The 21,721-nt window shown below is 37.8% G+C and overlaps 1 protein-coding gene across 3 annotated transcripts in view; it reads left to right on the top strand.

Moving 5' to 3' along the window:
• The window catches only part of lpp (LIM domain containing preferred translocation partner in lipoma), a 145,069-nt gene that overhangs the window by 8,549 nt on the left and 114,799 nt on the right, over positions 1-21,721 (top strand). For 2 of the 3 annotated variants that reach the window (XR_009921934.1, XM_062395293.1), the window contains exon 3: positions 13,059-13,104. The gene's annotated coding sequence lies outside the window, so the exon portion shown is untranslated. Of the gene's footprint in view, positions 1-205; positions 276-13,058; positions 13,105-21,721 lie in introns of those variants that run through there. The other variant, XM_062395295.1, reaches the window with a different exon arrangement.

Raw genomic sequence — 21,721 nt, 5'->3', positions numbered from 1 at the left:
ACCACAGAACTGGCTCTGCCGAGGGACTCTGGCTCACAGCGTATGGCATTCCAGGCTGAAAGCAAACCAAACTGATATTGCCCTCAATACCGTCTTCATATTTTCTCCATATTTGGAAATGTTTACCTCCTCATGATGGTTGACAGAGGTTGGAAGAGGGGATGTGAGTCATTTCAGCTGGATAAGGCTTTCTCGGGGTGAGAGGAGCCTTTCTAAGTGAATGCCATTTAGTGAAGTTAGTAGTTTACTGTGCTTCAGTGATCTAGAGAGAAACTGTGAGTATCATTTAGTGCTCAATATTTTGTTGTATTCATTTAGTTGTATGGTAGCATGTGTGTGTATGTATATATACTGTGAGAGAATGTGTGTTTTTTTAGAAAAGCTATTCATATTGTTTTATATTTGTTAAAAGAAGCTACTGAAATGAGGGATTTGCCAGTAAAATCTTTGCATAATTCAAAAAGAATTCATGTACTTGCTGCTTGTGGGAGACTTGGTGTCAGCATTCGTCACAGCTTGATTGAAGGTTTGAGAGATTTTATTGCTATTTCCTTGCATCAGACACACAATGTTCCCGTGCAAGTATTGAACTAAAGACAGACTTTTGACTGTTCACCAACTCACCAGATATGTTGGGAAGGTTTTTCAAAAGTTGGGACTAACTCAGCATTGCAGTGAGATTTTATTTGACCACGAGACTGACCTATTAAAGGACTCTATTCCGGTAAGATGAGGAGGTTATAAAAGAAGGAGAGAAGCCTAAAAAGCTGTTGTGTCCACACACTCTCAATAGGTACTTTAAGATAGAAATTGTTAAATAGCCGTATGTGTGTGTAGTGAGCTAGGGGCAGCTCAGGCCATTGATGAGTTCTGGTTTTGCAAACATCCCCTCACACTGGCTACACCTTAACAGGCCTGACCTTCCCCCCGGCTCTTACTTCCACACCTCAAACATTTAGTGGCAGGTTCCTGGCAGTTTTTTCTCTTCACAAGTGGAGGAAAGTGGTAAATGATTCACTTAGCTTTAAGGGCTGATGCTGCTGACTATACTTATGGTGTGGTGCGATTATCTAATTAATGTTAATCTTTAAATCAAGCTGGGACTGTATCGGCTTTCAGCCTTGGAGCTAGTTTTCCTGTTAACATTGGTTGTTCTCATGTTCATGCAGGTTTTATGGAGCCATTTATCTGCTATGGAAATAAACATTCAGTATATTGAGCCATGATTGACCCTGGAATTCTCATAGTGCTGACCAACTCTCACTAGAGACAGAGTGGGGATTATGACTGAATAGTAAGAAGACAAAGACTCATGTAATGTAATGTACATTGTGGTCTATTAATTAGTTGGTTCCTCAGTTTGGGTGAGGACCCATCTGGGTGGTTTCAGAGCCTGCGCCATTGTCCAACTTTAGGATCTACCAGCCTTTAAAGAATGCGGTGACAGCTGCTTTGTGGTTTGATTGTTATTGTCCATTAAGATTCAGGTATAAAAAAGAGGTCAACATTCCTACATATTTGCAGAGTGTGGGAACTGAGCTCTGATTTTTATACACTGTCACTTGCATCTGTACAGGCAAGACTTTCTTCATTGTCTATCCTCACCTCTAACATAGAGTTAAGACACATTTTCAAATTTTCTTACAAATACAAATCTTCTTTACACGTTTATTGCATAGTTTGATTATAACTGAGACATACTGCAGTCACTTGAGAAAATTCGGCCCTGTTTTTCTGAATCATGACAATTATTATGATAGTATTATATTTTTTTCTCCGGTGAATGCAATACGCTTCCATAGATGCATAAATACAACCTTTTAGGAATTATTTGTGAACATTAGTTTACAAACTCAAAACTTGTATTGACCCTGATGTGCCTCAAAGCTAATCATGCTGCAACTGTTTTGTCCACACCCTGTTAGAGACTATATAACCAACAGAAGAGGTTTACTGTTATCTTAAAGGACCCATCGTATGCCCATTTTACCACAGTTGATATGGCTCCTTGGGGTCTTAATGAAATATCATACATATTTTGGTCAAAATACCACAAGGATAATTTAAAACAGCACCTCTTTACCTGTCTAAAACAGCCCTCCTCAGATTGACCTCTTTTCTAGTGCACCGCAGACGCTGATCATGGTGTTACATCAGTCTCTGGCCACATCTCCAACACTCCTCCAATGACTTAATCCGGTTTCACTCTGCTTTGCTTTCCTTAATTTCAAGATGCTGGCATCCCCTAGATTGGGAGTATGTTTTCAAGACAACACTTCCAAATGAATCTTGTCAACAAATTAAGGCATGATTAACAAGAGCAATTACACTGAGGATCCAACTGAGCTGAGGAGAATCAAGCATAAGAAGAAGAGATTATCTTTCTTATTAAGGAGAATCTTTAAGGGTTTGATTACTTTCTGTTTTTGTGTTTACCTCTTGATTACTCTCTAACTAACAAAGCCTTCTAAACAACTTTTTTTTCTTCAAATTATACCCTTGAGAGTTTTAGAGTGCAGATTGAACACTGAGATAAACTCAAGCAGCCAGGCTCTGTTTCTTCTCAGGGCAAAATAACCCTCGTGGCACCAACATTTTGAGGACTGACACGAGAATTATCAGAGCTTTGGATGTCAGCGTCTGCTCACATTGGATTTTTTGGGATTGTTTCCCAGTCTAGATTGATTTTATTCATCTCACCCAGTAAAGCTGTACAGGGTGAGTCAATAAACAACAATCTCAGACGCATTATTTTACAATATGTTTCAAGGCTTTGGCACGGCCCATCATCGCTGTGTCAATTTGGCTGCAGTGGCCATTATTATGTTTTAATGTACTGTAAATCATCACCTCAGTTTAAGCTCTTTGGCACTTTAAAGAAGGTTCCTCTCAAGCCTTCATTTATTGTTCCCTTCCCAGCTATAAAAAAAAAAGACCCACACCTTCTGCATGATGTCATGACCCTCCTTCACGGTTGGGATGTTGTCAGATTTGTGATCTGTTGTCATGTAGTCAGCAGCCTCCACCAGACACTTTATATCATTGCTTAGGAATTAAGTCATTCAGTCATTTCACAAGAATAAAGTATCTTTTGCAATTTACTTCAGGAAAGTTTTCATTCCTGTTGTAGAGCCCAGATTTCTCTCTGGAAAGGTCTCCAATCACTGCCAGTAAACTGAAGTGAAGGACTGTTGATGGTTTTTGTGATACAATCTCTCAAGTTCAAGTTAGGACGTCCATTTAATTTGTCTCAGTTCGCCTAAATTTATTCGTGCATATTTGGTTACTTATCAGTTAAAATAAGATTTCACCCTTGTTATGTATACATTACATGATTATTGAAATAATTAATATTAATGATAATATTATCAGTATGTGCAATATGGTGGATACAACTTTATCCTTGCTATACATTCAAAGGAGGTCTTACTCATTGGACTCTTCTGCTTTTTATTTATTCATCCGTAAAGTTCGATGCATCCCAAAGTCAGAAAATTATGGATTTTGTCTTAAGAGGCACGCTGGCAATAGCCAGTGGCCAAGAGGTTTATGAGGTTGGGTGTCCATCCATATGCAATACAATTGGTTGGACAAACAAAATATTTGAGTACATCACCTTGGGTTCTCGGAAATTATGATGAATATCATTTCCACTACTTAAAAAATGTGTAATCTGTGTGTTTAAACTTCTTTAGGTAAATAGAAACATAATCTAATCTGAATAAATTAATAATTTACATTGTTTTTCAAGAAAAATACTAAAACCTCTTGAATGTGAGTATTCATGTATTTCTTTGTCTTGAATTTCTCTGGGTTTGCATTTTTGGCTTGATGAAACTTGAAAACATCCTCTTGGTCTCAAACAAACTAAGAATCCCATCGATAATTTGACAGTGCATTTTCATTAGCAGAGGAGGAAAGAAAGGATGTGAACATTAGGGTGAGGACTGGGTTTGAAGAGAAATCCGACTTTCATACCAGAGATCAGGGTCCTTATGAATTGGCCTGACCATACCATAGACATAATTTATTTTCACCTAACCACAGTGTCTCCAACGTTGTCACATTTGTTGGAAACAGAATTGAAAATTTAGTATATTTAGTATATTATATTTAAATATTGGACTCTGTGTCAGACATAAAAACAAATAAACAATAATAAAAGGCCATGGTTTAACTAACTGGAAACCATTTACTGCCCGAATGCATTACGATTTAGACACAAAAACATTGTTAATGCTTTTACAGTATACAGGAAGAGGTGGAGGGAACTTCCACATACTGTTGGTTCATCAAAGCATTTAGAGAAAAGCTTCTTTGTCTCTCCTCATGTGCATTTACTTGCACTATTCCTTTGTCAGATATAATACATAAGAGGTTAAAGGTTGTGGGCTGGGTCTGAGTAAGTCGTCCTAGCATCTGCTTCATTAATGGATTATCTAATTGTATGTGATGTAGCGTGTATTGTGGATCAAGCACCATAGTGCAGCCACCCTAAGCATTGACATTCAGCACACTATAGACGGCTTGCTTGTTATGTTTTAGCTCCCATCTTGCTTTTTTAGTTTGGAAGCTGTGGGGTTTAAGCTGAGGGTGAAAGGGTCCTTAAGTGTCAGGTTTGAGGTCACTTGTGTTGATATCAGACAGATCCAGTACATTAGTTGAATTCCCTAATCTCTTAAATCCCTCCAATGGCCCAACTTTAATTTGTTGCTGAAGCCACCTTTCAGGGATTGCACTGGTTAGCTCAGAGCTCAGGTCTGTGTAGAAGCTACAGTGTTCCTGCTAATGATTAAAGCGTAGAGAAGTAAGCATTTGTTTTATGCCTAGGACTTTGATGAGCACTTGTTTTGTAACTTTATCTCTGAATGTCGACGAATGTCACCTCTGGCACACGATCACCTCGCTGAATTTTGTTGCCCTTATCCAGCTCATGTGGCTCTGTCCACTGTGAGTTGATGTTGTCGGTTGGTGGATTACATTCACAGGAGGTCTTACTCATTGGACTCTTCTGCTTTTTAGTTATTCATCCGTAAAGTTCGATGCATCACAAAGTCAGAAAATTATGGATTTTGTCTTATGCATGGTTCCATGTACTGAGGTTTTTTTAGGCAGGGCTCTCCCTGGGTTCCCCTTAGTTGGCGTTTTGGATTGTAACATGTGTTTGACCCACAGTATGTAGAGAAACACAACACGGCTTGTTGTATTTCACTCACACATTTGCAAGAAGAAAAGCAAAACAAATATGCCCCCTGGTCCTTTAGGATTCCTGTTTTTAATGTCGCTGAGTGAACACTGTGTCCAATAGTATTCTTCCACGTATTTATGAGCGATCACACTGTGCACCATACAAAATAACAATAGTTAAACAAGACTTGTATAAATTAATTTGAATGACAATTTTGTTATTCTCCCCTAGCCATCTCACAATGTAACAGCATGTCTTTATTGGGTGGGACGTCTGTAGACGCAGTCTACAGTTGACATTTTTCGGACTTCAGTCCTTTGGAGCTCATCATCAGTGGCATCTGTAATCTGTATCATAACTCAACCACTTCCCACCATTTAGTTTTTACATTACTTTAATCAACATAAAACCCATTTGCTTCTTATCTACTTATCAGCATTTGTGTCCAGACTCATCAAATAAAAAAATAAATAACTGTTATTAGTCAGATGCTAGAGTTATGAACTTGAAGTGTCTTAAATATACAGTGGGGGAGCAGACTTGATCAAATCAAATCAAATCAAAGTTTATTGTCACATGCACCAATGACAGCGTCATCGGAGCAGTGAAATTCTTGTGACATGGCAGGCAACATCTACGCAGTAGACGACTTTACAAAATACAAAAATAACATACTATATAACATACAACATTTAACATAACATTGTAAAAGAGTGGGGAATACTAAATTAAATAATATGAATATATGTGTAACATATAACATAGTCAAATGTGAAGCAGCAGTTGACAGGGTGAAGGAGTGGGGAATATTAAATAAAATAATATTACATTAAATAATATGAATATATGTATAACATATAATATTCCCCACACCGTGAAGCAGTGACTATTATCATAAGGCGAGTAGATCTACAAAACAATGTTGAGGATATTGGTAATATTTTTGAAAGTAAACCCAGTGCACACACACACACACACACACACACACACCCCTTCAAGTGCTCCAATCTCCTTTTTTGTTCAGAAAGTAAGCGGATGTGAGCTGACGTGTACAGTATGATCGGTAGCACTGTCACTATTCCTCTGCTGTCCTTCCTGTAGTTTTGTCCTGATTCTACCAATCAGATTTCATTGCGGTTCACCTAGTCTGGTAATTGAAGTGCTTTAAAGCTCCTCTGGCTGTGGGGATGAGAAGGGGACAAACTAGGGGACTGCTGGTTTGCTGCACTACCTGGAATTTGTATCTATGCCAAGGAGGCTATGTTTTTGTTTGTGTTTGCTTGTTTGTTAGCAGGATTTCTAAAAAAACAAGTCAAATTGCAACTAAAGGTTTGTTCCAGATCCGGATGGATTGAAGAATTCACTTCTTTTTTTTAAATCACTGTCTTAAACATTGTGAGTAAAAATGTGGCTACACTAGGGGAGTGTTGGGCCTGGGCAGAGGTATGCCATCTATTAAATGCCGTTCTAGTTATTTAGTGTTGAGCTGTGATTGGGTGTAATATAATCTTTTCATGGATTTTGTTCTTTTAAAGGTTTTCTTTGGTTGATGTGGGTCAGTGTTAGGGTTTCATATGTCTCATAGAGCGGCCTAAATGGTGCGGGGTTACACCCACCATAGTTCCAGCCATTTTCAGTCATTTAAACACTTGTTTCTCATGGTAGATGCAGTAGAAGCATTGTGAGCAAAGTGCTTAGAAATTGGAGTCCTCACAGGACTTATCAGTAACACGTGACAAAGTCTGAGAGACTGTGATGGTGGACTCTGGGACGGGTCATCAGGCAACTTGAAAACAGGAAGGAGGGATCAATGCAGGCAGAGGAACATGACTTGTTGTTATAGACAAACTGGAATTATCAGGATATCGAACTGGGAAATCATCAGGTGTCTGTCTAAATGTGTCTGAAGAAGCAGAAAGGGAGATAAGGCATCAGCACGGTGCTCATGGATTAGTGTGACCAGTAGTGTTGAACAACAACTGAATGTTGACAAGGAAACAAATGAAAATGTTGTATTGGCTTGTAATACCAATTAAGAGGGCTGGTGAAATACAAATGTTTCATCCTTGCATATTACAATATTTTTTTAATTGAATCTAAACTTTTATAAACTTAAGATAGATATATAGGTAGATGGATGGCGTCTTTCACATCCACTTTCTCCTGTCAGGCAAACTGCATTGGGTTGAGTGCGTGGCGGACCTGAGCCCGAATGACAAGGAACAAAAGCCACTCCAATGTCTTTAATAATATGTGATGTTAGGGCAACTGGTCTTAGTCGCAGGATCAGATTGAAAACATATTGAAGGGGCTCCCCTAGTTCAGCAGCACAGGTCTTGAGCATTGTCGGGCACACCTTGTCTGGGCCAGCTGCCTATCTGGGATGGAGCCTTAAAGGGATAAGTCCCTGAAAAATGAAAATTCACTCATTATCAACTCACCACCAAGCCGATGGAGGGTTGGGTGAAGTGTTTGAGTTGACAAAACACTTTAACAGTCTCAGGGGCAAACAGTGTTTCATCCAAGGCGACCTCTTCTTCTTTCTAGCTGCAAAAAAATCGTGCCTCAATTAAATTTCTTTGTCATTATCTTTTAATAACAACATCTTAGGAATAATTGGCAATTCAAAAAAGACTTAACATCAGTATCTCCTTCGGCCCTGAAAAATACCAGTCTGGTTCTAGTATTTTGAATTCTAGTGGTAGGAGATGAAGATTATGTTTAGATGATGTTTTCTTCCTTATGAAACCTTGTGCGTCTGCAAGAGGTATAATCAAATATTCAGACTGGTGCTTTGAGAGTCACTTTGCTGCAATCGGCCTGGGAGCCTGCTCACCTCTAAGTGAGACCCAGCAGTATTCTTGGTTCAGATGAACCTCTCATGGATGGTTAGCAGGTCACATATAAGTCAGATGAGAGACTTGCTTTCTATCGAGGGTATTCAATGCACTCCAATCTGCCCTTGGGCGGATTCCTGCAACGCCACTGGACTGCACCTAGTTCCAAAAAGGTAACTCATTTAATCTGCCTTTCACTTTGCTGTGACGCTGTAAAAAAAGGGTTATAAATACACTATAAAGCCCAGGAAAAGTGCCAAGGTGTTTTCAGGGATATGTATTTTTCATTGGTTTGGTGCCTTTTCAGGCTGTAAACATTAAGACTCAATCAGGCTGTCCATTGTAAGAGCACTTAGAAAGCATGTGCCTACAAAGAAAATGGACCCTTTGCTCCATAGTTTTGACAGATTTCTATGACATAAATGTTTGGGTCAACCAGCTTCATGAGTATCAAACCTATCATACAAAGTCTAGTCCACAATGACAATAGAGGGATCCAGAGTGAAGCATGAGACGAAGATGAAGGTCATTGGCAGGGTTTGTTGCATGGACACTTTTTCATCTCTTTCCAGCTTGTCCATCACAACTTCATGAATGAAGACATTTCAGGGCCTAAATTACATTTCATTGACATATTGTGAGTCTTTAGAATTGTGTTAATGGTCTAATGTACTCGCAAGATCGTCTGTGTTTGATAGAAAATTCTTCTATCTGAATGTCTAATGGCTCTGATAATTTGAGTATTTAGCTCATTGTGTTTTATCCATGGGCTACTGGACTGAAAATAGTTTAAGCTAAGTTATCATAATGGATTTGGGCATTGAATGAAATTGGATAATTTTATTTGAATAACAAAAAAATGCCTGAATATTTCTGAGTGATGGCAGGCAGTGCATTTAACCCAGGGTCATTTTGCATGAATACACACCCTGTCCAGGTTGGACTGTGATTGATGCAGGATGTTTAGAATGGACACAAAAACAACTCATCACACAACCTTAGAATGTTTTTAAGTTTTCTTCAGGATCAACATGACCCAGTGAGAGTTATCTGTACATCAATTTGTACAATGCAAACAGGACCTTATTAAAGATAACTTAGTTTACTTTTAATGGTGCCAGTTTGCAGGAATGTAAACAAAAGCAGGATACGCAATGAGACTCTAGTTGAGGTTTATGGTGGAACTCACTGAATCCATGGCAATATTTTGAATCCTATTTATATCTCCCAAAGTAGTAGCAGGGGTTTCCTACAGTTGAAGCTGCTCCTCAGTTCAATTCAGTTTGTGTCCAATTTTAAAACCCTACCTGATAAATACTAAAAGTTTTGCCACTGAGAGATTTTTGTTTTTACAGAAATGTGCTTTGAGAGTTCTACATAGCTGACAACAATTTTGTTTGGCTGTTCACCATCAGACACAAAAGGAATGTACAATACTCCCATCAAACCAGCAGCCACAGTGGGAATGATTTGGCCTTTTTTGGACTTATTTTCCCAGACTAGACATTTGAAAAATGTAAGTAACATTTAGTAAAGTTTCCGTTACAGCAGGGGTCAGGAATTAGGTTCAACCATGGAGCTGATTTTCAGCCTTTTTATGTGTTCAAAATATGTCTTGCCTGTATGTTTTTATTTTGATGACCTTAAATTAATTTAGGACTAGATCTAATTGGGGCAAATGTTTTACAGCAGCTTCCGTTTAACAAAACATACAGAAATATAATTTCCGTTTTTCACTATAAGACTAAAGATGCAATTGATAGGGCATTCACACACAATATACTGCTTTAGTTGAGTTGAGTAATATTGCTGTTGTTGTTGTTGTCATTATCAGGATGCTTTTTCTTGACAGCCCATTATATCTGTCTGTAAATGAGTGATTGTTAAATAGGCTGAAGGCAATGAATGAAAGTAGTTTGAATTTAACAGGTAATTGTTTCATTCAACTTGGATTCATTGTGAAATGTGCTGCATAAGTTTGCAATACTTTAAATAGCCTGGTGTAGAACGATCTAAAGTAGCCATTATTTTGAATGCATTGCCTAGTAGTGGGTGTCAACTTCCAAATTATTGACATTTACACAATACATTTGGGTATTCATCAATTCCATCCCAAAGACTCTGACACAGGCAGACCGGACCGGACCTGTTATGTGCATCTGTCGTGAAGCAGTGCTGGTTATAATTATGCAGCAGTGGGACATCAGCAAAACACTGAATGTAGCTGTAAACATGAATCGATTAGGTTCTGTCTCTACATCACGATGCATCTAAGAATTTATACGTTTTCACATTTTTAATCTGTAGTAATTTGGTTTGACCAACCAATTGACCGGTGGAGCGTTATATTTCAGCCCAGACTGGCACAGTTTTGGCCCCAGCAATTGATTACAATTGAGTTGGTCATCTGTCCTTCTGTGTGACCCATTTTCCTGATCACAACATCTCAGGAACACCTTGAGGGAATTTCTTGAAGCACAAACAAACACTTGTTCTCAGGACTTTGGTAATTTCTCAATGTTTAATTCACTAATTATAACACAATTTAACACAAACATCCAATTTAACAAAAGTGATGACATTTTGTATCCATACAGTCAAAGGTCAGCTTCACTGTAACATCATAATGTTGTGCAAAACCACTTTTCTTGCTGTTATTCACTTGAAAACAAGGGTAGATTGTGAACATATTTCCTGCAAAATAACTGGTTGGTGGAGGCAGACGACCACGAGTCGGTAATTCTGGTTAATTTACTTGGCTGGCAACTGACAGCCACACACAAAGCCATAAGCTCAACTGATGGGTTTTCCACAATTTCTGGCCAGATCTCCAATTACACAACTCCCTTTCAGCTGGAAACTTCCCCAGATGTTTTAGTACATAACGTGCTGGAACCTTTTTGTTTTCATCTGTATCTTAGAATTTGTGGACAGACTCCAAATCGCTAACTTCTCAGTAAAAAATGTCGAGGCAATTGGTCAGAAATTTGTGCTGCTATGTATCATTTATTTTGCTTGAAATTTCGCTGGACATGAAATCAGTGCGACCATTAGTTGCATGGATTTCTGTGGGTGTGGATATTTTGCAGTTGTGGATAATCTCTGTGACGCTTGAAGACTGCTGTTTGTGAGAGTTGCTGCAAACCTTGGGTTAATAATAATGGAAATTAATATCTAAACCACATAGCTGTGGTGCACAATATAAGTTGACAGCTGCCCAATGGAAGTGGGGCATATTTGCCAACACTTATGGACGTATAAGGTCCACGGTTATCTGTTTTGTTCTCTACACTGTGTATGGAAAGAAGCCACAATAGTTCTGGTCGACGTAAACAGACAAAGTCTGTCCTTGATGTAAATACTTGGGGGGGGGGAAGCTGAGGGTCGTGTAACATGTACTAACTGTAGGCACGCAGACCCTTTTTGGGGCAGATCTGGTTGAATTGACTTTCAGTCTTTTTTTGTCTGTCTAGTCAGAGAATGTGCTCAGTTTTAGTGTTGGTTAGATTCACATTGAGTGCTGTTGCTGCAGGCTAATCTACATGTGGTTTACTACCTGATTTATTTATGTTTTATTGTGTACTTTCAACACATAATGGATCACTGTTAAATTTAATAAAATAATATTTGATGTAAGTTCAACAATATATTCAAAGAGGCTACAAACAATGATTATTTTCTCATTGATTCATCAGTTTTTTTTTATCTTAAATGTTTTATTCTATTTAGTTGATTTTCCATTTAGGCTGTAATGACAGCAAATTGTGAAAAAAATAAATAATATAAAATTATTGAAATGAAAAAAATCAGCAGAAGGTTTACATTGTTATAATTTGTCTCTGTTATAAAGTTAAAATTGTCACTAACCAAAAACAAACTCAACACATATTTTGATGTTAATTTGTGAAAGGGAAAACGTTCTCCTTGTGGGAACACAAAGGATCCATTTACGTTCAATGAAATGAAATGAAAATGCACCAAATTAAAAGTGGAAACTATACTCACTAACTGTCACTGTGTCTTTAAGACCTCAGACTTCATGAAAAGACCAAAATAAAGCTTGTTCGTCAACATTATTTCCCTGGGGAAACGTGTCCCCAGCTCCTGGTTACTTTTCCTCTGTGGCTACCTGCCCCCTGTGCTTGTGGAACACGCATTGCCTCAACAACGGGAGCATGTGCTATAACAAGGAGCCTCACTTCAAGCAATACTTGTTCCTTAACATCAGCACAGCATAAAGAAACCGAAGAGAAGTTGAGAAAAGACTTAGTTGTCAGTTACATGTTCTCAAAACATTGAATTATTCTTGCAAAAAAGAAAAAAAGTGTGAAGGAGGCATGGATAACAATTCCAAACTGGCGCCCACCAGTAATTATGATGCGAGTACAAAGAGATTTTTGCCATTCTAAAGGGAGAAGGGGAGTGTAGGTGTATACATTCTTATTCCTTCCTGCTTCCTCGACTTGGAAGTTCAGATTTAGAAAAATAGACCCCCTTCTTCAAAAGAGAAGAAAAAACAAGAACTGTCACATTGACTGACGCCAATCGTGTGTAGCATCTGTGTTCCCACCACTGCTCCCTATAGTATATGCCACACTGTGGCAACGTGGGAAACTGACAATGTCAATTTATCAGAACAAAAACATTCCTCAGCAAGAGGAATACACATCTTTGGGCCCTGGAGACAAAAATCATTCCACCCCCACCCTTTACCTGTATCTAAACAGAATGTAGGACATTCACAACACCCGAAATAGAAATTTCAGTCACAATTATCATTCCTGAATTTATCCCCTGTAGTCAAAAGTTAGTGTTTCACTTTAGGAGTTGGTGCTGCGCTGTAATGCCAACTTTCCGAAAGTAAACAAATGAAAGTCACTGAAATGAATCAAGCACCCAAACCGCAGCTTCAGACCAAGAATGGGGAGATCAGATCAGAAGCGATCCACATACTGGCCCAAATGATTATCTCTCTGTGAAGCCAGCTTTTCCTGTATATATGAGCTGTATACTTAAAATGTTTTTCTTTTCAGGTGTCTGATCCTGTTGTCCACGTCATCACTTAGTGTTAAAAATTGGGTGAGTACTTAATAATATTTTTCTGCCTTTCCACATCAGTACAGTACTGTATATGCTCAGAGCAGTGTTAAACATCTTCTTTAATTTTATTCTATTTACTTTACATATATATGTATATGCGTGTGTCTTGTAAAGGTTTGATAAAAGTTGTGTGTTGCAAAACAGTTTCTTTCCATTGTTCTAGCTCTTCCGAATTTCATTTTCCTCCAGATTGTGTCCAAGAAACAAAATGATAAAAAGGAAAAAGGTCTTGTTTTCACTATTGAAGCAATATTCAATTTATATATACAATTTCTTGTATATAATTTTTTTTAGAAAGCAGACAATCAGAAACCGTCAACTTAAAGCTTTACTCTCACTCAGCTGTGTTTTTCATGATTGCAAAAAATACTGTACAGACATTAGTTTTAATTATTTGGAGTTTGTAGATATTTTGTAAACCAATTTCATTGTGTTTAAAATGCATAAAGTATGCACATATAGACACAGAGAGTGTATATGCATTTTCTATTTTTATAATTATGAATTCCTACAAAAAATTACATTTGCATCTTTATTGAATTTAAAGCAGGAAGACCCAAAATTCATTTTAATTTAATCTTTTTAATTGTATAATTATATTTTTCTATAATTTATCCAGTTGTTCTATTCATTTTTGTCCAATCGTTCTCGTTATGTTCTAGCTTCCAGATTAGTTGCATCTTAATAACTATAAAACAGTGTATATGTAACATACATAGAACATTATTCATGTTCTTCCTTTGCTGTGTCTATTGATTGTTTGTCACCGACAGTTGTCCAAAGGGCAGTAAGGTTGCTTTAATGACGTACTATAAATGTTCCCATGATGCATTCTTGATTTATTCAATTATCCTTGGTTTTGAGAAAAACAAGTCATGTGTTTTCAATGAAAATGTGGAAAAAAGCATAACCATTGGAGTCAAGTAAGCCTTTGTTGAGTGGGCTTTTGTAACCTCATCAGACAGACATAAGCAACGTATTTGCTGCTCCATTAAAGTATTTCCACAACCCCTCTGAAGTTGTCTCAAGCGCAGGAAGTGATTAATAATTTAGTGTACGTTTTGACTAATTGATTGTCAAATCACAACTGCCTGGGTGACTAGACCCTGTGTGTGACTGTACGTCTCATGTGACGCGAGACGACAATTTTCACTATGAACAGAACAGAAAAAACGATTCTGAAAGTTTACCGAGTGTTACACTGAGACAATTCAGATTTTAGCCAGAAAATGTTGTCAGCTTTGATGTTAAAACACGGCTTTGCACTAGGAACATCTTGAACTTCACGGTTGACTTAGATTTCAGATAGTCAGTAAGAAAATAACCGTTAACCTTCAGGCTTGTTTTTAGGTTGTGTATATTTTCAGCTGCAACTGAGAGATTGGAGATGCCACTCATCGTTGTGGGTCCGAAAATAAAAAAGGACTTATTCAAATAATAGATACTTGTTATAAATGTGGATGTAGACATCATTGCTGCACATCTAGTATGCTTCTGGTACATTAATTTATCCGACAATGATTCTTTGTCTTTATCTACTAATTAGCTGACTCTTTGTTGGCTTTGTTTCTGATAAGCTGCTGAGAACTCCTGTAACAGCCACATCAGATTTGTGTATGCATGTCCCGATAACACTAATGGCCCTTGCTATAATTGATGTAAGATCTAATGTCATTACTGTTTCAGTTATGCTTGTGTGTTTTTGATTTGTGATTGTTGTTTTTGCTACTGTTACTAAAAAGTATGCCATTAGATAAACTGTATTTCCAATAAGCTGCACTATTATGAAGCAGATATTATGAGATGGTATAGACCACACACCATAAGTAGCGATGCTGAAATTAGAAAGCTCTGAGGTGTCTGTGCTCAGCAAAATATGGACTGTTGTTGGATACTAACATTTGACTCTTGAAACAGATGGTAAGGTGCTCGTTTGGTAACCTGAGCTCTTCCTCGCAGAAATTGAAAATGTTGAACAGGTGGTGCAAGAAGATTCCCCCCTTCCATGGCTTTCATTAACACACCTTCAGTCTTGTATTAACAATACGCTTATATGTGCCATCAGAGACAGAGGGCAGACAAAAGAGTTTCTTCTTTTTTTACAGACAAAAAAGTGGCAAAATCCTAAAACACACACGCTCTCCTAGAGTATGAACATCTGATACTGTAAGTGTCAGATAGAGAGAAGGGTTTTGTCTTTCCATACACTATGTGTTACTTGTGCAGATACTGTACAAATATCAACCATGGACATTGTAATTGTTAAAAATAGAGTTATGTTTAAATGTCACACCTTTTCTAGTTGTCTCCTGGAATAAAGGGCAGAATGAGTTGTCAGGTGTCCATCCAAATGTAGTGCAAATTTGTATTTAATTTAAAGAAAATCAGCACAAGAAAATGCTACTCTCCCAGTAACTGCTATTGTGCGAGTATTAGGAGTAGATTCATGGACATAAACAGCTGCTGGCAAATTTCCCAGTCGGCTGCTATTAAACTATTGAAGAAGAAGAGGGATAAATGATCATTTAAAACTTAAAATAACAATGTAGATAGCATCATGGAAGTAAGCATGTTTGTTTCATGTGTTAATATGAATGCTGGAAAGAACCAGAGAGTGTGTCTCCATCCAGTCGGAACGTCTGTCACATGTTCACAGTTCAGTTCTCATATGTTGTAGCCAGATAGCTGTTGAACACTGACTAGCTTAGCACTGTGGAATCTCACACACTTTAAACTGTATACATCAATATATTAATCACCTTAATCAGGTTCCCTTGAGCTTTCAGAGCAGTTAAGAGCAGCTTTTCCTGTCAGTCTGTGAAACTATAACGTTATGCAAAGTAACATTAGTTCATCAGCTAAAGAGGTGAGAGCTGTCAGCGGGATAAATTTAGATGATGTCTTACACCTTAAGCTTCAAGACCAAAACACTCTGAACCACTGACTCGTGAGCGTGGAAACAGCTGTGTTGTTGTTCTTTGTGGCTTCTGTAGCAGCCCAACTTCCCTCTCCTAACCACTTGTGTTCTCGGTACAAGTCAGAGGGATTACTTGTTGAGGATGAGGCCTCTCAACTGCATTCTGACAATAGCAACAAAGATATTGCATTGTTAGAGACAACTTTGGAGATTTTCTGATAACTCACCACCCTTGCAAATTATTTATTAAATAAAGACAACTGCAACAGGCAAAGCACCTCTGATAGTTTGTTATCCTGTTGCGTGTATGCTCCAGGTCCCGTTGGTGTGCTGCAGTGCGGGATTTTCTGTTGGGGTTGGATGGAGGGCTGGGTGAAGTGTTTGAGTCCACAAAACACTTCTGACCTATCTTCAGACGTAGTAAAACAGAACAAACACAACATGCCTCCATCCTGCTCGTGTGGTGCCAAGTTAGGCTTGAAGCTTGGTGTAAATGACCTTGTTCCGAGTGGAATTTGGATGTCGGGGATTCTGGACACTTGTTTGACACGACACAGGCAGTATGGAGGCATGTTATGTTTCTTTACTTCTGAAGAAGGCATCACAATTGACTTCAATTGTATTGGATTCGTCTGCAACTCTGAGACTCCAGAATTTTTGTGGACTCAAACTCACTCACCCACCCCCCCATCATAATTCAGAATGAGTGAATTTTCCTTTTGGGTGAACTTTCCGTTTAAAGGACCAGTGTGTAATGTTAGCGTTGGGGTCAGTGACATCTATAGGTAAAGTTGCAGATTGCTCCCAACTAAATAACCCCCCCCCCTATCCTCTTCCATTCCAAGGCTCTATCCACATTGCTGTGAATATATATTTTTTATATATATTCTTATTTATCCACATTTTGAGAAAATATGTCTTCACCCGCATGACCTTCAATTAACAAAATATCTCAGACAGAAACACAAGAACAACTACAAATGATCAAACAAGCATGTTGCGCCAGAAGGTGGCAACAATGTCAGAGAAAATACCAGAGAAAACCACTGTGGTCAAAGTAACATTGGGTGAGGCAGATGCCTGTTAATGTTTGTGATGTGATGCAGTGATGCTAAAAATAGCTTGTAATTAAACTTGTAATTAGACCTGGCAGTGCCACTGCCATATAACCGTCAATGTTGTTGTTAGTTCTGGCGCGTTCCCTTTGCTTAAATGAAAAGTGGGCATGGGTCAAGTAATCTGTGACATCATTATTCCCCAAACACTCTGTTTTACATGTACACAAAACTTTGGAAGGCGTTTGAAAAAATCTGTTTTAGTAACTTAAGTTTGCTTGTGCATGAGAGGCCCAAACACAGATGGAAAGTTTGTGTTGCAAATATTTTTTGCATTAGTGTGGACAGGGTGAAAGAGTGTGGCAGACAGTACTGTGGCCTTCAAGTAGGGTTGAAACCGAAAAGGCCGTCTGTTGGTTTGTCCACTTGGGGCTTATGTGAGAACATGCAGATACATGGCAAAATCCAAGGAGAGATGACATCTAAAAGTCAATTGATTTTCTAGAAACTAATTAAAGAGTATTGTTAAGGGTCTTTGAAGCCTATCTTAAAGGGGACATATTATGAAAATTCCACTTTTGTAGTGCTTCTACACGTTAATTTGGGTATCTGGCATGTCTACCGTCCAAAAAACTCTGGAAAAAAACATCTTGTTTTGTTGTGGTTCCTCTATGTCAGAAACAATACGCTAGAGAGCGTCGAATTGGATTCCGACCGAAATATACGTCATGTTCCAACCATGCCTTGGACCACCCCCCACCATCATCTCACCGGCTACGGGGAGAGACGGCCCGGCTCCCCAGCTAGCGTTAGCTCGCGAGCACTCAAAACCGGTCAATCTGAGGAGGGCTGTTTTAGACAGGGTATAAAGGGTGCTGTTTTAAATTATCCTTGTGGTATTTGACCAAAATATGTTACAGACATTTCATTAAGACCCCAAGGAACCATATCAACTGTGGTAAAATGGGCATACGATGGGTCCTTTAAACTGAAATACAAATATTTTTTCAGTGTCATGGTTGAGCACTGGTGAAAGAGGTGTACTTTCTTGATTGTTCTATTTTATTTATTTATGTAAATTGATAATTATATAAAATGTATCATTTAATATTTAGTTTTTTTCATTTCAATGTACTTCATGGGAATTTTGCTTTGATGATCTCACATTTAACAAAATCCCTGTCCAAACCGAACCTGCCTTAAACACTGTTACATTGGGATATACTAACCTTAACAGCATCTCACAGGTGCATTTTAACAATGCCAGGAGTAATGCTACAATATGTTGTTTACATTAACACTGATGAATTCTTTAAAAGAGTTGATCTGAGGGTTTACTTTTTTTTCCCATTGTCGAAATGTTTTATTTGCCGTGCAGTCAAATCAGTGCGATTATCTAGAGGGCAGAAGAATAAACCTGGCTGGTGTAAGTTTATGAACTCTGACATCTCTAAATAAAGACAGTGAAGGTTTCCAGGTTCATTCTCACAACAGTGTGTTTACAGTACAGAGTTGTTGCTTTGGAATAAAGAAACCGTGGTGACTTATTTCAACAAAGAGCAGTATATGTATTTGTATTGATTCAGCTTGACCTTTCTGTCATCCCTTAGAAAACTAAATTATCAACAACACCACAGAGTGCTAAGAATTCTATGGGTATTATATTTAATAAACAAAGCTGTTTATTCAGGGGGGGTTTAGCACTTGAGCAGAATAAAATAATAATGTTTGGAACAGTTATTTACTAAAGGCACAACCCAACTAAATATATTTTACCCTCTAACCTTATAGAACACAGCTTTTTTGTGTACATACGTATAATAACTTATACAGTCTGAGCACCCTGTGAACCACAAGGCACACTAATTCACAAAAACCTTTTATATTGCACCAGTGCTAACAGTATTAAGTCAGCGCTATGTTTTCAAGTCAAGTAGTTCAGAAGTGTTCTCATTAAAGCGTGAGAGTAACGTAGAGGTGGACTGATGGGGCCATCTTACGTGACTGGGCCCCACTGAAGCTGTAAAAGGAACCTGCCAAGGAGGGATCTTGGTTTCTCTGTTTGTTTGGATGTCCTGGCTCACAGTTTGTCTGTACGGGCCAGATTCTTGAAGCACACATCAAATCAACGGATGACTGGTGAGGCCGGCTGCCAGCAGAATTTCAAGAACACTTTATAGCTTTACTGCAGAATTTTTAAGTGCTTAACTCTTTGGTGGACTTAAAGTGAATGGACAAATCCTTTTTTTTTTTACTGGATTCTCAGTGGACGCACCAGGGAAATTATATAATGGCATAGCATCTTTTCTCCTGTTCAATAGCCATGCAATTCACTCCTACCTATAACCAGCTTTCTACATGTAAGGTAAACATCTTTCAGAATGAAGCCAAGTCCTTAGTCTGATTCATCACATTTTCCTCACAGCTTTTACCTGATAATCTCAGCAGCGCAGTATGTGTGCATTTAACGTTCAAATAGCTTTAAGGACTGCAAGAAAAATCCATGTAGAGTCTCATCAAATGTATTTTTCTTTAGCGTTAGCTTACTTCACATAATATAATCTGGAATGTTTCTATTCTGCTCTTAACCCGTGAATAGCATCTAGTCATGGTAGGTAATCTGCAACTACCAAATTATTGTTGTTTATTAAGAAACTTGTGTCAGACCATTTTTATGGTTGTGTAGAGCTTTTGCTGAAATCCTTAAAAAACCTTTTGTGCTGCACGTTCCACAAACCCACCCAAAACAGCAGGGCGGTGTTTCCCAGAAACCCGAAAAATCACATATTAAATCATTTCCAACCTTATAACATTATGATCTTAACTGAATAGAGGCTTTTAAATTGTGCGTCTAGATCTTAAGAGAAATTGAAAATAAAAAAAAGCAGTTCCTCCCGACACCATGTGTCTACCAAAGGACGTCAGAGAAACACAGATTTAAGTGTAAAGCTGCTTCATGCAGTGTTGTTACCTGTTTCAATTACCTGGACCATTATTATGAAGAGTATAGGAGATTTCTGCTAATTGAGTTTAGGGTAAAAACCTCCTGAACAATTTGCACTGAAGGATCATGTTAAAATTAGGCATGTTAGAAAGTATGCAAATAGGTCTCAACTCAGTCAATATGTAGCATTTAAATATAAAATACATTATTTAAAAGCCACTATTTTCAGCAACTCGAAAATCTGGTTGAGTGTCAGCATATTTAAACGTGATGTGGTGGAATCTCAGTGACAGCTCATGTTTGGCCTGATTGGATGGTCCAGAATAAATGTTATGTAAAAAGAGTGTTAATGAATATTGTTCTCTTTTTTTTACATGAAGCCTGAAGTGTTTAACATTCATTCGAGCTGCTTAACAAAGACCCACTGCTGCTGTGTTGTTGATTCTTCTATCATGGGATAGGCAGCTCATTATTATCAAATTTGGCAGATTTGGATGAATGAGGCTGACAGTGCAGTCGTGTCACCGGGGTAATCTTTCAGTCTTTTTTTTTCTGCTTTTCCTTTCTGCCTACTTGATTTTCCTCATTTCTTTATCCTTCCTTTCATTCTCTCCCAAAATACACATTGCTGTGTGTGTGTTTGTGCCGGGACTGACTTCAGGATTTAGGAGTCAGTGAGTTATGACGACTGAGGTGGACGTGCTCAATTGGTCAAAGCTCGTCTGATATGCATCTGGAAAATAATTTGCTTGTAGTATTCATCTTGAGGACGCCATCCCAAACTGGTGTTCCAAGGTGGATATCTGTCATAGATTTGTTGTTTTATGTCAATATAGTGAATGTATATAACAGAATAATCTCATTAAGAAGATTAACTAAAGAAAACTGTTAGACTAAGGCCTAAATAAAGGCAACAGAATTTCTTTTCCAGAATTTTATTCCGTTGAAATATTTGGACATTTAATCAACTAATCTTGCATCGATCTCAGTTTTGATAAAGTATAACTGAAAAGTTAGATAGATGTTTGGAACATTGATTGGCTTTCTTGTTTAAGGTATTTCTTTAGTAGCTTTAAAATGAAGTCAGATTTAGGGCTTTAACTAATCCTTATTTATTTTCTGCAGGTCGTCATCTGATCAATCTGAAAAATATCTAGTTTCATATGAGTCCAAGGTATATTGTAATGTATTGTTGCATCTGAAGGTCAAAAAGTCGCTCAGATTTAATAATGAACAGAAAATGTTTATTTTTGTAGCAAAAATGATAGGGAATTTATGCCCTAAAGAGTCACATGATTTCAATCATCAATCAATGAAATTGTATTTATACAGCCCATATTCAGAAGTCACAATTTGTCACATAGGTCTTGACAAGGTGCAACATCCTCTGTTCTTAACTCTCAATAAGAGTAAGGAAAAACTCCCCAAAAAAATCCCTATTATGATTTGTTATTGATCAAATCAGTAATAGATTATTTTTGTAAATAAAAATCGATTTGATGTCTCGTTGTTTCTATTGGACCTTTTTTTATATTTTTCAATTCAAAATAATATCAATTATTTTTCAGCATTTCCAAAAAAATGGAATCCAGTTTAATTGTTCTTATGTGTTAATGGTGCAGGTTGATTAATTTAGTCTCTCACATGACTGCTGTGTGGTTAGATTTTCATACCTATGTT

This window comes from Platichthys flesus, chromosome 9 (genome assembly GCF_949316205.1).
Source record: "Platichthys flesus chromosome 9, fPlaFle2.1, whole genome shotgun sequence".
Classification (NCBI taxonomy): Eukaryota; Metazoa; Chordata; class Actinopteri; order Pleuronectiformes; family Pleuronectidae; genus Platichthys; species Platichthys flesus.
Note: the sequence above shows the minus strand (reverse complement) of the source record. Positions and strands in the feature narration are given on the sequence as shown.